The sequence below is a fragment of the Crinia signifera genome, chromosome 12 (assembly GCF_055691185.1).
Source record: "Crinia signifera chromosome 12, ASM5569118v1, whole genome shotgun sequence".
Lineage (NCBI taxonomy): Eukaryota > Metazoa > Chordata > Amphibia > Anura > Myobatrachidae > Crinia > Crinia signifera.
In genome coordinates, this window is record NC_139228.1 from 36372481 (window position 1) to 36387691 (window position 15211).

Here is a 15211-nt window from a genome sequence, read left to right on the forward strand (position 1 = left end):
ACTGCGGCGGGCGATATTGCGATACCCCGGAGCGCGAGTAGTGCCGCACTGAATTCCCCCCAGTGGGCGGCGCGGGTGGGGGGGCAGCATTGATTCACGGGCGGGATCGGGGAGGGGAGAGGGAGGATCACAGACTTACAGTACCTGCTCCCCGCTCCCTGCTTTCTGGTACCTCTCTATGGTACCTCGGTGGCTCAGTACCGCCCTCCAGTGGCCGGCGCCCTAGGCAAATGCCTAGTCCTGCCTAGTGGTGGCGCTGGCCCTGGATTTTGGACACTTTTTAAAAAAATCTTTCACTTGTATAACCCTAGATTTGAAGCGAGAGGGTAGAGGAAGTTTAAGAGGTAAGGGGGCTCATGTGCAGGTTCTGGGTTGGCCCCTTCCTGACTCTGACATGTGCAGGTCTCCAGGAACATGGGGTAACCGGACTCATGATAGATTGACTCTAGGTTCACAGTCATAAGGGTGACCACTATTGCTCGACAGTCAAAAGGTCGATAGGGTCAAAAGCTTGACAGGCAAAAGGCTGACAGGGTCAAAAGGTCAACACAGAGAAGGTCGACAGGGTCAAGAGGTTGACATGGAGAAGGTCGACATGAGGTTTTTTAAAAAAAAAATGAGTCGACATGAGCAGACAGGCGGCATTTCATGTCCTACCTTCCACTATGGTGAGGAGGTAGAATATAATAGAGCGTAGCGAGCCATGGGCGGGGACGCGGTACACTTACACGGTGTCCATACCGACCTATGTCGATATAGACACCAAAAAAATTGAACAAATCTTGTCAACCTTTCGAATGTCGAAACTTTGACCCTGTTGACATTTTGACCCTGTCGACCTTTTGACTTTTGACCTTCAGTGGGCGACCTTATGACTGTAGACCTAGGCATTGTAGATCTAAAATACCATAACCGGACATGGCGCCTTCGCCATGGTCCAGGTGACGTCTCTATTTTGTATATGCATATTTGCCCCCTATTTGTTCCCCCTTTACAGAGAAGAGCATAGTGATATGAGACAAACTCCTGACCGATCAGGACAGTCCAGCAAAATGAAGATGTTCCCACGGAACCAGGTTTTGATAGACCATGTCGTTTTCTCCTCCCTGTTCTTACAGCTTTGACTGCATGGTGCTGCCGCTGGTGGTTTTAGCTTTTTAGCTGCTCAACCATGTCTTGGGGTATTGGAAACCTCTCCTAATTGGATGCCCATCTAATATATAGGAGACATAACCTGAGGGATGAGGTAGCGTGATCATCTCTTTATAACACCATCAAGGCACCATTATTAGATTTTGAAGTAGGCACCATATATTTCTTATTATACTGATTGAGCAACATTTTTTTTTTTTACACTAGCGGGTACATTTACTAAAGCTTCTAAAAATGAAAATAGGTGATGTTGCCCATAACAACCACATTCTGTCTATCATTCTACAAGATGCAATTGAGAAATGATCTACTGGAACGGTCTCCACAATTAAGGTGCCCATACACTTGTCCGATTTAGGCCGATTTCACCAGATCCTAACAGATCGGGCAGAGAAATTCACCCAAATTGGATGTGTTTGATGTCCCTTTGGATCCAATGCACTGTCCCGTGCGCATTGGACCTGAGCAGGTTGGACCTGCTGCCCGCCTGACCGCCCTAGTCATGGGTATCAGGAGGTGCCCAGTGCTGTTTATTGCTGGGCCGGCTATTAGTACTTTTCCAGATATACTGTATGTTATATACATTGTACCGGGTGGCATTGCAGTTATCTCTGATGTAAGCTGTATTTCTGCATTTGTCTGTAGGCATGTGTTGGGAAATCGATCATGCGCCGATGTATCGATTTCCTTATCTATTAATTACCTTATTTGACCTCAGTGTGAAGACCCCTTAGAGCTCCGTGAGAGCGTAACCTTATATGATATGACCAGAGAGGAGGACCACAGATACAAGGTTTAGCTCTGATTTAATTATGACAAATCGACATATTTATACATAACATACAGCGCTGGTTCAATTACATGATTGGATAATATTTGGTGCAGAGGTAGGGGAATAACAACATAGAGGTGGGGTGGCTTATACGTCGCCTTACAGGGGAGTAGCATTCGTTAGTTATGAGAAATCACAGAATGTACTATTCCATAGAAGTTACAAAGTACGGGAAAGCAAGCGAGTACTGGAAACAAGCCAGAACATAACTTCTTGAGATAAGCGGGAACAAAGACTATTAACACAGAGAAACAAGATGGCTGATTAACCCTTCACAGAGAAACAAGATGGCTGATTAACCCTTCAATCCCCTCTTAGAATCAATGTCCTTTTTAGACAATTTGATTCTTATAGATGGCATCTTGTTTGGTACGGTGAATTTTGACATATTCACCATAATCTTCTGGTGAGGGAGGGCTTTTGGCAAGATCAGTGTACATAGCAGGTGTTACATTATCCAGGTACTTGGAACCAATCTTCTTGCATATGGGAAAGACACAATATCCTACTATCATAAGTACAATAATTACAATGAGGATAAATATGCCTATTTGTGTTAGTGCGTGTTTCCAATCATCTAACCATCCAAACCAGCTACTCCAGGGGTCCGTGATACCTGAGTTCTTCTTGAGTTCGATGGATAAATTTTCTAGATGTTTAATAGCTAGGGTAGTTTTTCCATTAGGACCTGTGTTGTCTGGGATATAAGTACAGCATCCATTAACCTTACCTATGTACACACAGGTTCCTCCTTTCTCGGCAAGCATCATATCTAAAGCCATGCGATTCTGAAATGTCATTTGTGATGTAGCTTCTAACTGTTCAGCAATACCTTTCAAAGCGTCCCTAGTATCATTAACGAAGCGCTGTTGATTATAATATATGTAATTTATCCAGTTCACATTTTTATTGATGGTTACCTGGGGAAGCAGGGACTCGAAGCCGGCAGCGACCTCATCACGAGCCTTAAATTCTTTAGGAACTCCCCGGGGAACACCAATAGTGTCTATGTATATGTGTGGATCGAAGCTTTCCTTTGGAGCTTCTCTTTTGTTTCTGGAGTTTGTGGTAGGTTTATTTGTGGGAGGAGGCTCAGACAAATCGGCTGGGAGAATGTGTATGGGCATAATGATCTTTGCCAGGGCACACTCTCCTTTCCAAGGATTGTCCAGCTTTGTCCTGAGTCTCATGTCTCCACAAATAAAATAAATGTCTCCTAATGATTTTTTCATGGTGGGTATACTGATATGTCTTCGTTCAGCACAATACCCATCAGGAAACAATTTCAGATCTACAGTGTTTTGTGCAGTGCTGTTTGAGTAATAACATGTATAATTACCAGGATAAATGGTTATGGTACTACCAGGATTGGTATTCTTTACCATTATGGGATATTCTTTCTTCCATTGTTCACATTTGGTTTCTTCTACAATAGTATCAGTATACAGGCTAAAAAAACATTTATCTTGGTCTGAAGGTATGTGTATGGGCACCGTACCCAAGTGGGGTCTGGATTTTCCACACACATAACAATCAGTTTGATTAACTTTACGTGCATTATATTTCATCCATTCTAGCCAATAATTTACGTCAGATAACCCAGTCTCTATGGCTATAGTGTCTTCGTAAGTGGGGTTGTTAATGGCTAACATTTCATTAAAAGTAGTGACATGTGGTTTAAAGAATGATGGTGGTGTTTTAGGTTCTACAGTGGTTTTGAGGGCGGTGTATTCTGGGTTATCATACATGTCTTTTAAATGAAATCTTCCCCTTGGGCCCCCGCTTTCTCCTGATTAATATTTACCCATGACATATAGTCCGGCATCGCCGGGGGCCGGGTTTTCTAGGTTAATGATAAATTGGCTATTGCAAGTGCCCTTTTTTCGTAGGGACATACGGGTTAGTAAGGATCGACCATGGGACCATTTCTGGAGGCCAACATCGGGGTGATATCCCCAGTTTTGGCTGATATCAAAGGCAGTGGTATCTGCTCTAGTGTTCCACCCAACAGCCCTCCATGAGTTGCAAGAATCTCCCCAGTATTTGCTGGTGACACAGATATATACATGACTTACTGCGTGTGGAGTATGGTGAACATTGCACAGCCATGGCAATGGTGGTTCTCCTCGGTTGCCGCCTTGATTATTTGAACAAAGTACAATATCACAATAAGAAAATATAAAAGTAACGACAGTTGTACTAGAAGAATTATACCAGAAGGTAAAACGTCCATCATTCTGAGTAATATCAACTTCAGCAAAACAGTTATAAAGAACAAGCCCGAGTAAAGTCGCTAGGGCTAAGGTGGAGGGAATCATGTCCTATGTCGTTGTCCTCGGCTTCAGAATGTTGTATTTCTGATTCCTCGTCACTTCCAACCGGCAGTTCTTCTCCAAGTTGGAGGTCAGAGCCACTGGCCCTCGTTATTACCTCTCTCGTCCCGTCTGTGTCAGTCTCGGGATCGGTGTCGACCTCTGTGTTGACGTGTGGTGGAGGTGGAATTTTCTTCACTCTGGATGCATGGATCCACGTTGGTCCTTCGTCGGTGAGGACAGCCGTCCTGGTAACCGCGACCACTTCTGTTTCTGGACCGTAGGTGAAATCTCCTGGATGTTTATTTCTGGGTAGGATCTTTACAACGACCTTGTCTCCAACCCTAAATGGGTGAGTGGGTATCTGTGGATGAGAAGGATTCTTAAAGATAACATTTTGTTCAACTTCATTAAGTTTCTGTATTAGGGATCTGACATACTCTTCTCTTATTATTTCTAAGTCTCCTTCTGTGGTAACTAAAGGGTTCTTTGCCCAGGGAGTGGGGAAAGGTCTGCCCATCAGTACTTCAAAGGGGGAGTAACCTAGAGTCTTTTGTGGAGTCATTCTCTGTGGGTGATATGGAATGTGAAACTTCCATTCTATTTGCAGTGCTTTGACTAGTTCTGCTGTGATTTGGAGCGGGCATCCTCAGCGCGGAATGATCTCTCGCGTGAGTATGCGGGCTACTGTTTTTGCATCTTCTGATTTAGTGGGATAAGCTTCCTGCATTATTGATATGTGTAAAATCTATTTGAAGATGTGTGAAAGGTGTGGTTGGGTATTCTAGATGTTGGTGTCTTGCTTTGTCTGGGTTATTTGGGTTGTTTCTGAGACATATTATACACCTACTGATGTATTGTTTAATGAGATCTTTTGCATTAGTAATGTAGAAATCATTGGAGAGGAGTAAAGTAGTTGTTACTATACTATGGTGTCCTACTCCGTGGTAGTGTGCTATGAACAATGATGCACTGGTTTGGGGTATACATGGTTTCCCCTCTTTGCAGATTAATCCAGTCCGTGGATTCTTCTGCAGTATTGGATATGTCCAATCTGATAGATCTGAATTAGAGGCAGCAGCCTGTAATTCTGTCAGTAGGTATGTATCATCTAACGAAGGAGGCGAGATGACAGCAAGAGTGAGGTTATATGTTGCTATAGTGGCAGCACGTTTAGCAGCGGTATCAGCAAGAGCGTTGCCTTTGCTGATATCATCCTTTCCTCCAGTGTGTGCTTTACAATGAAGGATGGCAATTTGAGATGGTAATGTAATTGCGTGTAAGAGATCTGTGATGAGTTGCGCATGTGATATGCCTTTCCCATCAGCGCCAGTGAAGCCTCGGCGTTGCCTGAACAACTCCGTAAGCGTATTTGGAGTCTGTGTAAATTGTGACAGGTTTGTTTTTGTAAATGTGACAAGCTCGAGTGAGTGCAATGAGTTCTGCAGCTTGTGCTGACTGTAAGGGGACTGTCTTTGCTTCAAGGGTGGTGTTTGGAAGTTTAACCACTGCATATCCTGCCTGGTACGTGTTGTCATTGGGACGGCTGCAGGAGCCGTCAACAAATATTATGTCGGCATCGGGGATAGGCACAGTCGACATGTCTTGTCTGGGTGAAGTTTCTGAGTCAATTGTCAGAGTACAGTCATGTTGAGGCGGCGCCTCGTCGTCAGGTCCTTTAAGACCTAAAAGTGCGTTTAGTACAGGGACAGGTCCTTCTGAGTTTGTTGCGTATTTTACAGTGAGAGAAGGATTCCCTAGTAGGAGTACTTCATAGCCGCTGAGTCTTTGGGCAGACATGTGTTGTGTGTGTAGACCTTTGAGGATAGAGAGGACATTATGTGTGGTATGTAACACAGTAGGATGTCCTAATGTAAGTGATGTGTACATCTCAACAACCATTGCAAAGGCAGCCAGTGCTCGAAGACAAGCTGGCATTCCTTGCACAGTGACAGGCATTACTTTTGAAAAGAATGCGACTGGGCGCATTTTGCCTCCATGAAGTTGGGTCAGTACACCCGCCATAGTTGTACATGTGTCCCTTGCAAACAAGTGAAATGATAACATATAGTCCGGGAGACCAAGCGCGGGACTCTGTACTAACATTTCTTTCAATTTTTTAAATGCAGAATACATTTCATCTGACCATTGTATAACCTTGGGTTTGTCTTTGAGTGTGCATTGTCTCAAGATATTATCATAGTAGGAACAATCAGAAATCCACTGTCTGCAGTAACTTACCATACCCAAGAAAGACAACATATCCTTCTGGGTAGTTGGGGTGACCAGACCCAATACAGACTGTATGCGTTGTGGACTGATTTTCCTTTCTCCCTCAGAGAGCACAAAACCCAGGTAATTGACATGCATTTTACACCATTGCAATTTTGCTCTTGACACTTTGTGTCCACATTCTGCTAACCAGTTCAACAATGAGATTCCATCTAACCGGCTGGTCTCCTCGGTGACACTACAGAGAAGCAGATCATCTGCATACTGTAGCAGGACAGAACTATGGGGGGGGTGCCATGGAGCCAATGTGGCTTGGAGGACTATGCTATAGACCACGGGAGAGTCAATATAGCCTTGGGGTAAACGACACCACATTAATTGTTTACCTTTAAATGAAAAAAGCAAAGAGTAATTGGGTCTCTGTGTCAATAGGAATACTTGAAAAACGCATTTCTTAAAGTCTATGACACTAAAGAAAGCTGCGTTTGCAGGGATGGCTGAGATGAGTGAATTGATGTCAGGTACTATGGGTGCAATAGGAACAGTCTTTTGCAGTTCACCATCATAGTTAAGGGAACATAGAACACTGGTAGTGGCCCCACTGTCCACTAGGAAGGACAGTTCCTCATCATCTACATATAATGTGATGAGGGGAGAATCTTCCCAGTGAGTAGTGAACTGTACAAAAGATGGAATACCCTCCTCCGGGCCCCGTCAATGGGTAGGGTCGGTCCAGTCAACTCTGAAAAGTACGCTTTCTTGAGGTGGTGTAGGACCCTGTCGGGAAAGCCCTTGTTGGGGTCTTGGCGTGCAAGGTTGTTGTGGTTTCCGAGAAGGGAAAGGGCAATCTCTAGCCCAGTGTGTGTTCTGGCCACAGTTGAAACAAGTAGTCTGTTTATGAACTGCGCCAGTGTTGTTGTAATCCCTGGTGTATGGTGGTGCACGAAAGGTTTGGTTCTGTGGAGGCCTTAAAGGTCTCCTGTTACTTTGTGGGGGTCCCCTATTTTGTCTATTGGGCGGACCCTTATTACTGTTCTGGAAGTTGTGAGTAGAGGAAACTGCAGTTTTCCTCATGTCAAAACAACCAGCTGATTCTTTCTCATACAAATGATCACTGAATTGTGGGCATGTCTCGTTAGGTAGGGGAGGTGGATATGTTACAGTCTTTTTACTTTGTTTTGAATCCATGTTTATGTACAGTTCTATTATGATTCCGTGTGAATGTTTTCCACTTTTTGATTTGTTGTTGATGACTATAATCTTCACTAAGATCTATGAAGTTTAGAATCTGGCTACTTTCTGGTAATTGTTTTATTTGTTCAATAGATTTTGGGCAAATAATGGGATAGGTGAAAAGATTGATTGGTAGATCTGTCACGAAGAAAGGATAGAGTTGATCAATATATTTACTGGTGATTTCTGTGCGTAAGTGACAACCTACTATGAGGACTGCCTCACACACAGTGCCATTAGAGAATGTTTTAATTGTGGATTTAAATCTTATCCCTTGTTTGTTGACAGATACCAATATTGGATAATATTCTGGATTCTTATACCACAATATTAAACTACTTTGGCAACTATTGCAATTTCCTATCGGTGGACATTCATAATCTGACATGTAATATGAGAGCGTGAAAAGATTCAAAGTGTATTAGATCAGGGGCACCGTCACAGAGAGGCAGGTAAAACCTGTTGCAGCAGACTGTGAGGGTTAGTCTTTATCCAAACACTTATAGAATCATGTATTCACTTTAGACATCTCATAAATTGTTATTTATATATGGTTTGTTAGTGGAACCACAGACTGTCTACGTGACAGTGGATAGAGTCCAGTGGTTATAATGTGAAAACTGTATATGAAGCCTCACGTTGCGTTACTCCGAAGGGGAGAACATAAGTCCGCAAGTCTGTTGGCATACAGTAATCAATGAGACAATAGAGTTATTGTGCGTGAACTTACCAACCGCACGGTTTACAAAGAAATACAGATATCACAAGTGTGTATACTTACCAATCACACAAGGATATTGAAATAAGAAAAACTTATACTTCAAACTAAACATAGTAAAGAAATTTGGCCAATGAAATAGTGGGTGTTCAAAATGAGGTTCTATTTGGATAAAGACCCGTGGTCTCTTCGTACACCAAGTACGGTATCTGATCCTAGATCAGTGTGTACACAAAACAAAGATAGAAGATTTTAACTTCTATGAACTGACATCCGATATCCCCCAGGGATAGAGTCATAGGTTCAGGATCGAGTTTGTCCGTAACCTCACAGCGGTCTCAGATTAGACTTTTGGAGTCTGCTGACAACCGTGTAGGAATGAACTTCGAATCCCGCGGCGAGCCCCCAGCTCTGTTGGGAAATCGATCATGCGCCGATGTATCGATTTCCTTATCTATTAATTACCTTATTTGACCTCAGTGTGAAGACCCCTTAGAGCTCCGTGAGAGCGTAACCTTATATGATATGACCAGAGAGGAGGACCACAGATACAAGGTTTAGCTCTGATTTAATTATGACAAATCGACATATTTATACATAACATACAGCGCTGGTTCAATTACATGATTGGATAATATTTGGTGCAGAGGTAGGGGAATAACAACATAGAGGTGGGGTGGCTTATACGTCGCCTTACAGGGGAGTAGCATTCGTTAGTTATGAGAAATCACAGAATGTACTATTCCATAGAAGTTACAAAGTACGGGAAAGCAAGCGAGTACTGGAAACAAGCCAGAACATAACTTCTTGAGATAAGCGGGAACAAAGACTATTAACACAGAGAAACAAGATGGCTGATTAACCCTTCACAGAGAAACAAGATGGCTGATTAACCCTTCAGCATGTACATCTGAAATCGATTCAATGCAGTCAACACCATGTGGTTTTAATAAATTTGTGGTTACTTCCGATTTGGCAGCTCATATCAATCCCATAAATGTATATTATTCTGTATATGTTAGAGTTTGTTTGACAACATCATTTGTGAATGTTTTGTCTTGTGGCCGGGCAAGTATATAGATGATCATGATCTGAGCTTTGTATTTGACAAGACCACATGTCGCTGTAACTCTACTGCTGACGTCTTTGTTTAAGTCTTCCAAAGTATTTTCTTCTGTCATTTCATTCTTTTTAAAAGTGAGTATATTGATTTTTAAATTTGCTACAATTTTATAAAGTAATTCCATCACTATAGGCAGAAATGTATTTTATGGCATGTAATGTTTACAGGGATTCCTATTATGTGCACTTTATTCCATTTACACTGACTGGTACAGTATGTAATATATAGATTCTCTGTTTTTGTACCGGTCACAGTTGTTGAATTGACTTTGTGGTTCCAGGTTCTTGCCCAACTGCACCACTGAGAAGAATAAATTGGAAAAGTAACTGGTGTGGTTTTACTAAAGTTTCTAAAAACAGACAAGGTGCTGGTATTTCCCATAGCAACCAATCAGATTAGGTCTATATTTTCTAAAATACAATGAGAAACGATTGACAGAATTTGATTGGTTGCTATGGACAACACCCCCACTTTTTATTGTTATTTACCCCATTGTCTCAGCTATATGCATAGGCTGTAAACTCATGTTACATATAGTGCACCCGGAAATTATGCACAGAGCTTCCCTTTTTGCACATTTTGTTATTTTACAGCCTTACTCCAAAATGGAATAAATTCATTTCCCCATCAAAATTCTACACACAATACCCCAATTTTGGAGATGTTGCCTATTTATTTATTTTTATTTAAAAATAAAAATAAACTAATAAATGACATGTACATAAGTATTCACAGCCTTTGCTCAATAATTTGCATAATGCACCGCTGGAAGTAATTACAGCCTCAAGTGCTTTTGAATAAGTTATCACAAGCTTGGGATGCCTACTGTATCTTTGGGAAATTTTGTCCATCCTCTTTGCAACACCTGTCAAGTTCCATCAGGTTTGTTGGGAAGCATCGGTGCACAACCATTTTCAGATCTCTCCAGAGATGTTCAATTAGATTCAAGTCTTGGCTCTGGCTGGCCCAATCAAGGCCATTCACAGAGTTGTCTTGAAGCCACTCCTTTGAAATCTTGGCTGTGTGCTTAGGGTCGTTGTCCTGCTGAAGATGAACCGTCGCCCCAGTCTGAGGTCAAGAGCGCTCTGGATCAGGTTTTCATCCAGAATGTCTCCGTACATCGCTGCATTCATCTTTCCCTCTATCCTCACTAGTCTCCTAGTTCCTCCTGCTGAAATACATCCTTGCAGCATGATGCTGCCATTACCATGCTTCAGTGTAGGGGTGGTATTGTCCTGATGATTTTCTTTCCTCCAAACATGATGTCTGGCCACCATACAGGCCTGATTGATGGATTGCTGCTGAGATGGTTGTCGTTCTGGAAGGTTCTCCTCTCTACACAGAGGAATAATGTAGCTCTGACAGAGTGACCATAGGGTTCTTGGTCACCTCACTGACTAGGGTCATTTACAGATGATGGAGGCCACTGTGCTCATGGAGACCTTCAAAGCAGCAGACATTTTTCTGTACCCTTCTCTAGAGTTGTGCCTCAAAAAAACCTTGTCTCAGCGGTCTACAGACAATTCCTTTGACTTAATGCTTCATTTGTGCTTTGACATAGACTTTCATGTGCCGCCCCCTCTCTCCTCGTCTCTCGCTTCATGGGGCTGTCTCTCCACCTCTCTCTCCATGATGCTATCTCCCCACCTCTGTCTCTCTGTGGTGCTGTCTCTCCGCCTCTCTCTCCATGATGCTGTCTCCCCACCTCTCTCTATCTCTCTCTCTGTGGTGCTGTCTCACCGTCTCTCTCTTCGTGGTGCAGGGAGCAGGGGAATGCCCAGCTTTTTATGCTTGAGTCCATAAAAACGCTAGGTGTTCCACTGCAAACGCAAGCGTGTCGATGCCTGCTTGGGGCAGGCAGCTAATGTCACAGGATGTCAGCGCAATCTAATGGTCTAAATCCAACTTGACTTAATTCATCAACATAAATTATGACCCTGTTCTTATTAACATAATGACACAAAAGGACACCTAACTACTGTACCTAGCACAAGATCAGCACACTTGGCTATGTAGGGAAGCATCCTGTGCTGTGACCGTGATACGTAGTACTGTATGCATAGCAGGAGAGTGCGTACACATGTGACCCGCTATTCTGTGGTTATCATACAGAATGCAGCACAGCTATAAGAGGAAATATCTGTAAAGATATATAAAGATTAAACACAAAAGGTTCTCTGACTAATCATAGCCACCTTGTACAGTATATCATTTATTTTTCCACTCCTGTTTACTTTAATGTATATGTAGATTTGACATAAAGTTTTGCAGCTGTATATTGTGCGAAGATAATATGCATTATATATACTAGTTAAAAGCCCATCAAAAAGATGGCTTAGTCCCTATGTGCCCCTACCGTCAATCTCTGTCTTCACGGCTCCCTCTCTCTCCATATCCAGCAACTATAAATCAGATCACTTTCTGTTGAGGAGTAATTTGGTCCATCGAGTGGCCTCTAGTGGTCACTGGCAGTACTTCACCTCAGAGGTGCAGAGTATTTAGCCATATACATACAAAAGTCAGCAGTGGTGGGAATCAGCCCATAAATATGACACCGAGTCAATATCCTATTTGTCAACATTTCAATGTTCTCTCACAATTTTGTTAGGACATCAGGACGTGAGAGAACATTGAAACATTGACAAACAGGATATTGACTCCGTGTCATATTTATGGGCTGAGTCCCGCCACTGCTGACTTTTGTATCCATTGTGACCTGCTGTGTAGACGTGAGTCTCCTGCTAACAGAGCGCACCTGACATTTACTTACTTATGGGGAGTGCCTTGCTCTATATTATTAATATTGATGCACAGCACTGCATCAATATTTTCAATAGCTTTTAATCACCTCACTGTTTTGGGGCCTGACGCCCCGTCAGGAGGACAAAGAGCATACAAACATACCAGTACTTGTGCACACCTTAAAAATAAAGGATAATCACTCATGACTCGCCTATCTGTGCCGAGAAGCACAGGTGCCGGGACCAGGTGTGTAACCGCCAAGAGATGATATCATTGGTCGCGCCTAGGGAAGCCAATCCCGGGGCATTTTTTCAATACTGGAAATCGGGATTGAAAAATGCTCAATCCTGGGATTCCCAGGATCCCGGGATTGGCTTTCATAATAAAAAAAAATGTTTTGGCTGGGTCGGGAGTAGTGATGGCAGGCACATGTGTGAGGCTGGCAGAGCCAGGTGTGTCGCTGTGGGATGGTGGGCGGCTTGAGCAAGCACAGGAAGCAAGTCTTTGGGCAGGTCAGCGGATCGACTGTTCAGCCTGCGCAGCGTGACCTCTGACCGCTACGCTGCGCACAGCCACAGGCCGGGCATCAGGAACTGGCGGGCAGCGTCTGGTTGAGTGTTAAGATGCTGCCCAGCATTAGACATGCACATTAGCATGCACATCCCGGGATTGGAAACCCCAGTGTTTTTGGGGCCAAATCCCGAGATCACGCCGATCCCGGGATTGGCTACCCTAGTGGCGCCTGTACCACCCATAGGAACCGTCAGTAGCGTCCACGCTGTTATCAAAGGCCGGCAGAGAATCTGCATGGACCCGAGTACAGCAGTAGCGGCTACTCCTAGTAACCTTGGCAACAAACCACGGTAACGCGTACACACTTAGCAGGTAGAGCTGTCATCCGTACATTTTGTTCTGTTGAGAATTTAATCGATATTAATAAATCATGATGACTTAAATACAGATTTATGGTCCTCTGATGTTTTATACTGTATATGAGGCAGTTGCTGCTGCTTTTAACTATAGAAAGTACCTGAGAGGTAACCACCACAAATAAGCTCTGTAAGAACTCGTTCAAAGTCATAACAGTCTAACTGGGCATGAACAGACACAGTACAAAGCTCGGTATTATTGTCTACTGCTTTCTTAATAAAATGGAAGCAATTGCCATAAATAGATATGGATAAAGGTTTGTTCTGGGCTGACTTAGGGCTGGATTCAATTACTTGTAGTGCAGTCTGCACTTACTGGGGCTTTCTGTTCAAACCCTCCTGTGGTGCAAACAGAAATTTGCCGTAAGGCCTTATGGCAGCCGCTGCGAGCTCGTTATCCCATAGCTTTGGGCACTTAACCTGGAATCTTTGGGTTAACGTGTCTGCAAAATGGGATTGTGATTGAAGAGCTTCTAACATTAAAACCTGTAGCTACAAGTCCATGGTAAACACCGTGGCTAATTGAATCCAGAACTTATTGTTTTCAGTCTACCGTGTGAGAGATAACATCGGTGATTCTGATTAATGGTGTGAAAATTCATTAGCCTTGTGAAAAGGGCTGGGTCAGGAATTTAAGAGGCATCTTGTTGGTGGGGTGAAATAAATGTTTCCTACACTTTTAAAATGCAAAACAATACACAAATCACCCCAGTTACCACTTTGCAATGCACAGAGCATCCCAGAGACTATCATAAAATACTTCCTCCCCCACCAACTTTTGACCATCATGCAATACAAAGAACATCTCAAGGCCCCCATGCATTAGGCCGACTTGTGCTAACTTCCCCTGAACTCCCCCGGCAGCTCCCCAAGAGAGCTTGATAAGATTTGGCACTTGATGTGCCATTTTTTACATGTGATAAATTGGATGCAATTTATCACATGTAACCCAGGGGAGCTGCAGGTGGGGTAGCGGCAGGAGAGCAGGGTCCGGGGTAGTGGCAGGCGGAGAGCGGGGACCAGAGAGTATGATCCAGGGTAGCGGCGAGCAGGGTGAGAATAGAAAAATCCTATTTAAAAGACTGGGCGGCCACTGATTGGCTGAGAGCTCAGCCAATTAGCGGCCGCCCAGTCTTTAGAATAGATTTTTTTTCCTGTTCTCCCTCCGCCCGCCACTACCCCGGACCCTGCTCTCCGGTCCCCGCTCCCAGCCTGCCGGTACCCTGGACCCTGCTCTCCTGCTGCTATTCCGCCTGCAGCTCCCCCGGACCCTGCTTTCTTTTCCTCTCCAGCCGTACCGCTCAAATTTGTGGTTTGCACATGCGGAGAAATGCGCATGCGCAAACCCCGACCATCGAGTGAACGAGAATCAGCCCCTTTGTCTCCACTGACTACCACCGTCACTGGCAGAACCTCAGAATCAGAATTCCCATTCCTAGCTCCATGCCCGTAACCATTGTTTCTAAACTAATTTATTAACGTTTCTTTAATTTAATATGACAGCTGGAAGGTGATTTCTCAGTATTAAAGGAGTCAGTTACCAACGTTTAGCCTTTATTAAATAACATGCATACTGAATTTTAAGAGTAAGGGCGGGATGTATTAATATACATCGCCGCCCTTTGCCTGACAGCCGCCGCGATGCTGCAGCATATGCACTAACATATGCGGCTAGCATCGGGTTGCGGTGACGGAGACCCCCGCGATACCTGTAATGTTGTGTGCGGGGGTCTCCGTCACATCCGGCTGCTGTAGTGGCCCCCTGCGTCTCCTCCTCCCCCTGCAGCCAGATGTCCTCCCGGCTGTGACACCTGCTGGGGGAGGAGGAGACACCCAGAGGGTGGTGATACCCTGCCAGCGGAGACGGGGCGGACAGCTAATGGTAAATAGGAAAATGCGGTAAAACCCCCGTTTTACCGCATTTTCCCTTTAGTACAT

The 15211-nt window shown here is 43.9% G+C and overlaps 1 long non-coding RNA gene across 1 annotated transcript; it reads right to left on the reverse strand.

The window, feature by feature from the left end:
* Positions 1–1941: 1941 nt before the first annotated feature.
* LOC146050328 (uncharacterized) lies at positions 1942–9375 on the reverse strand. Its single transcript, XR_014466292.1, has 2 exons — positions 8945–9375; positions 1942–4660 (listed from the first exon to the last, which is right to left on the reverse strand). It is a non-coding gene; the product is annotated as an uncharacterized LOC146050328 (long non-coding RNA).
* Between the last annotated feature and the right edge of the window lie 5836 nt (positions 9376–15211).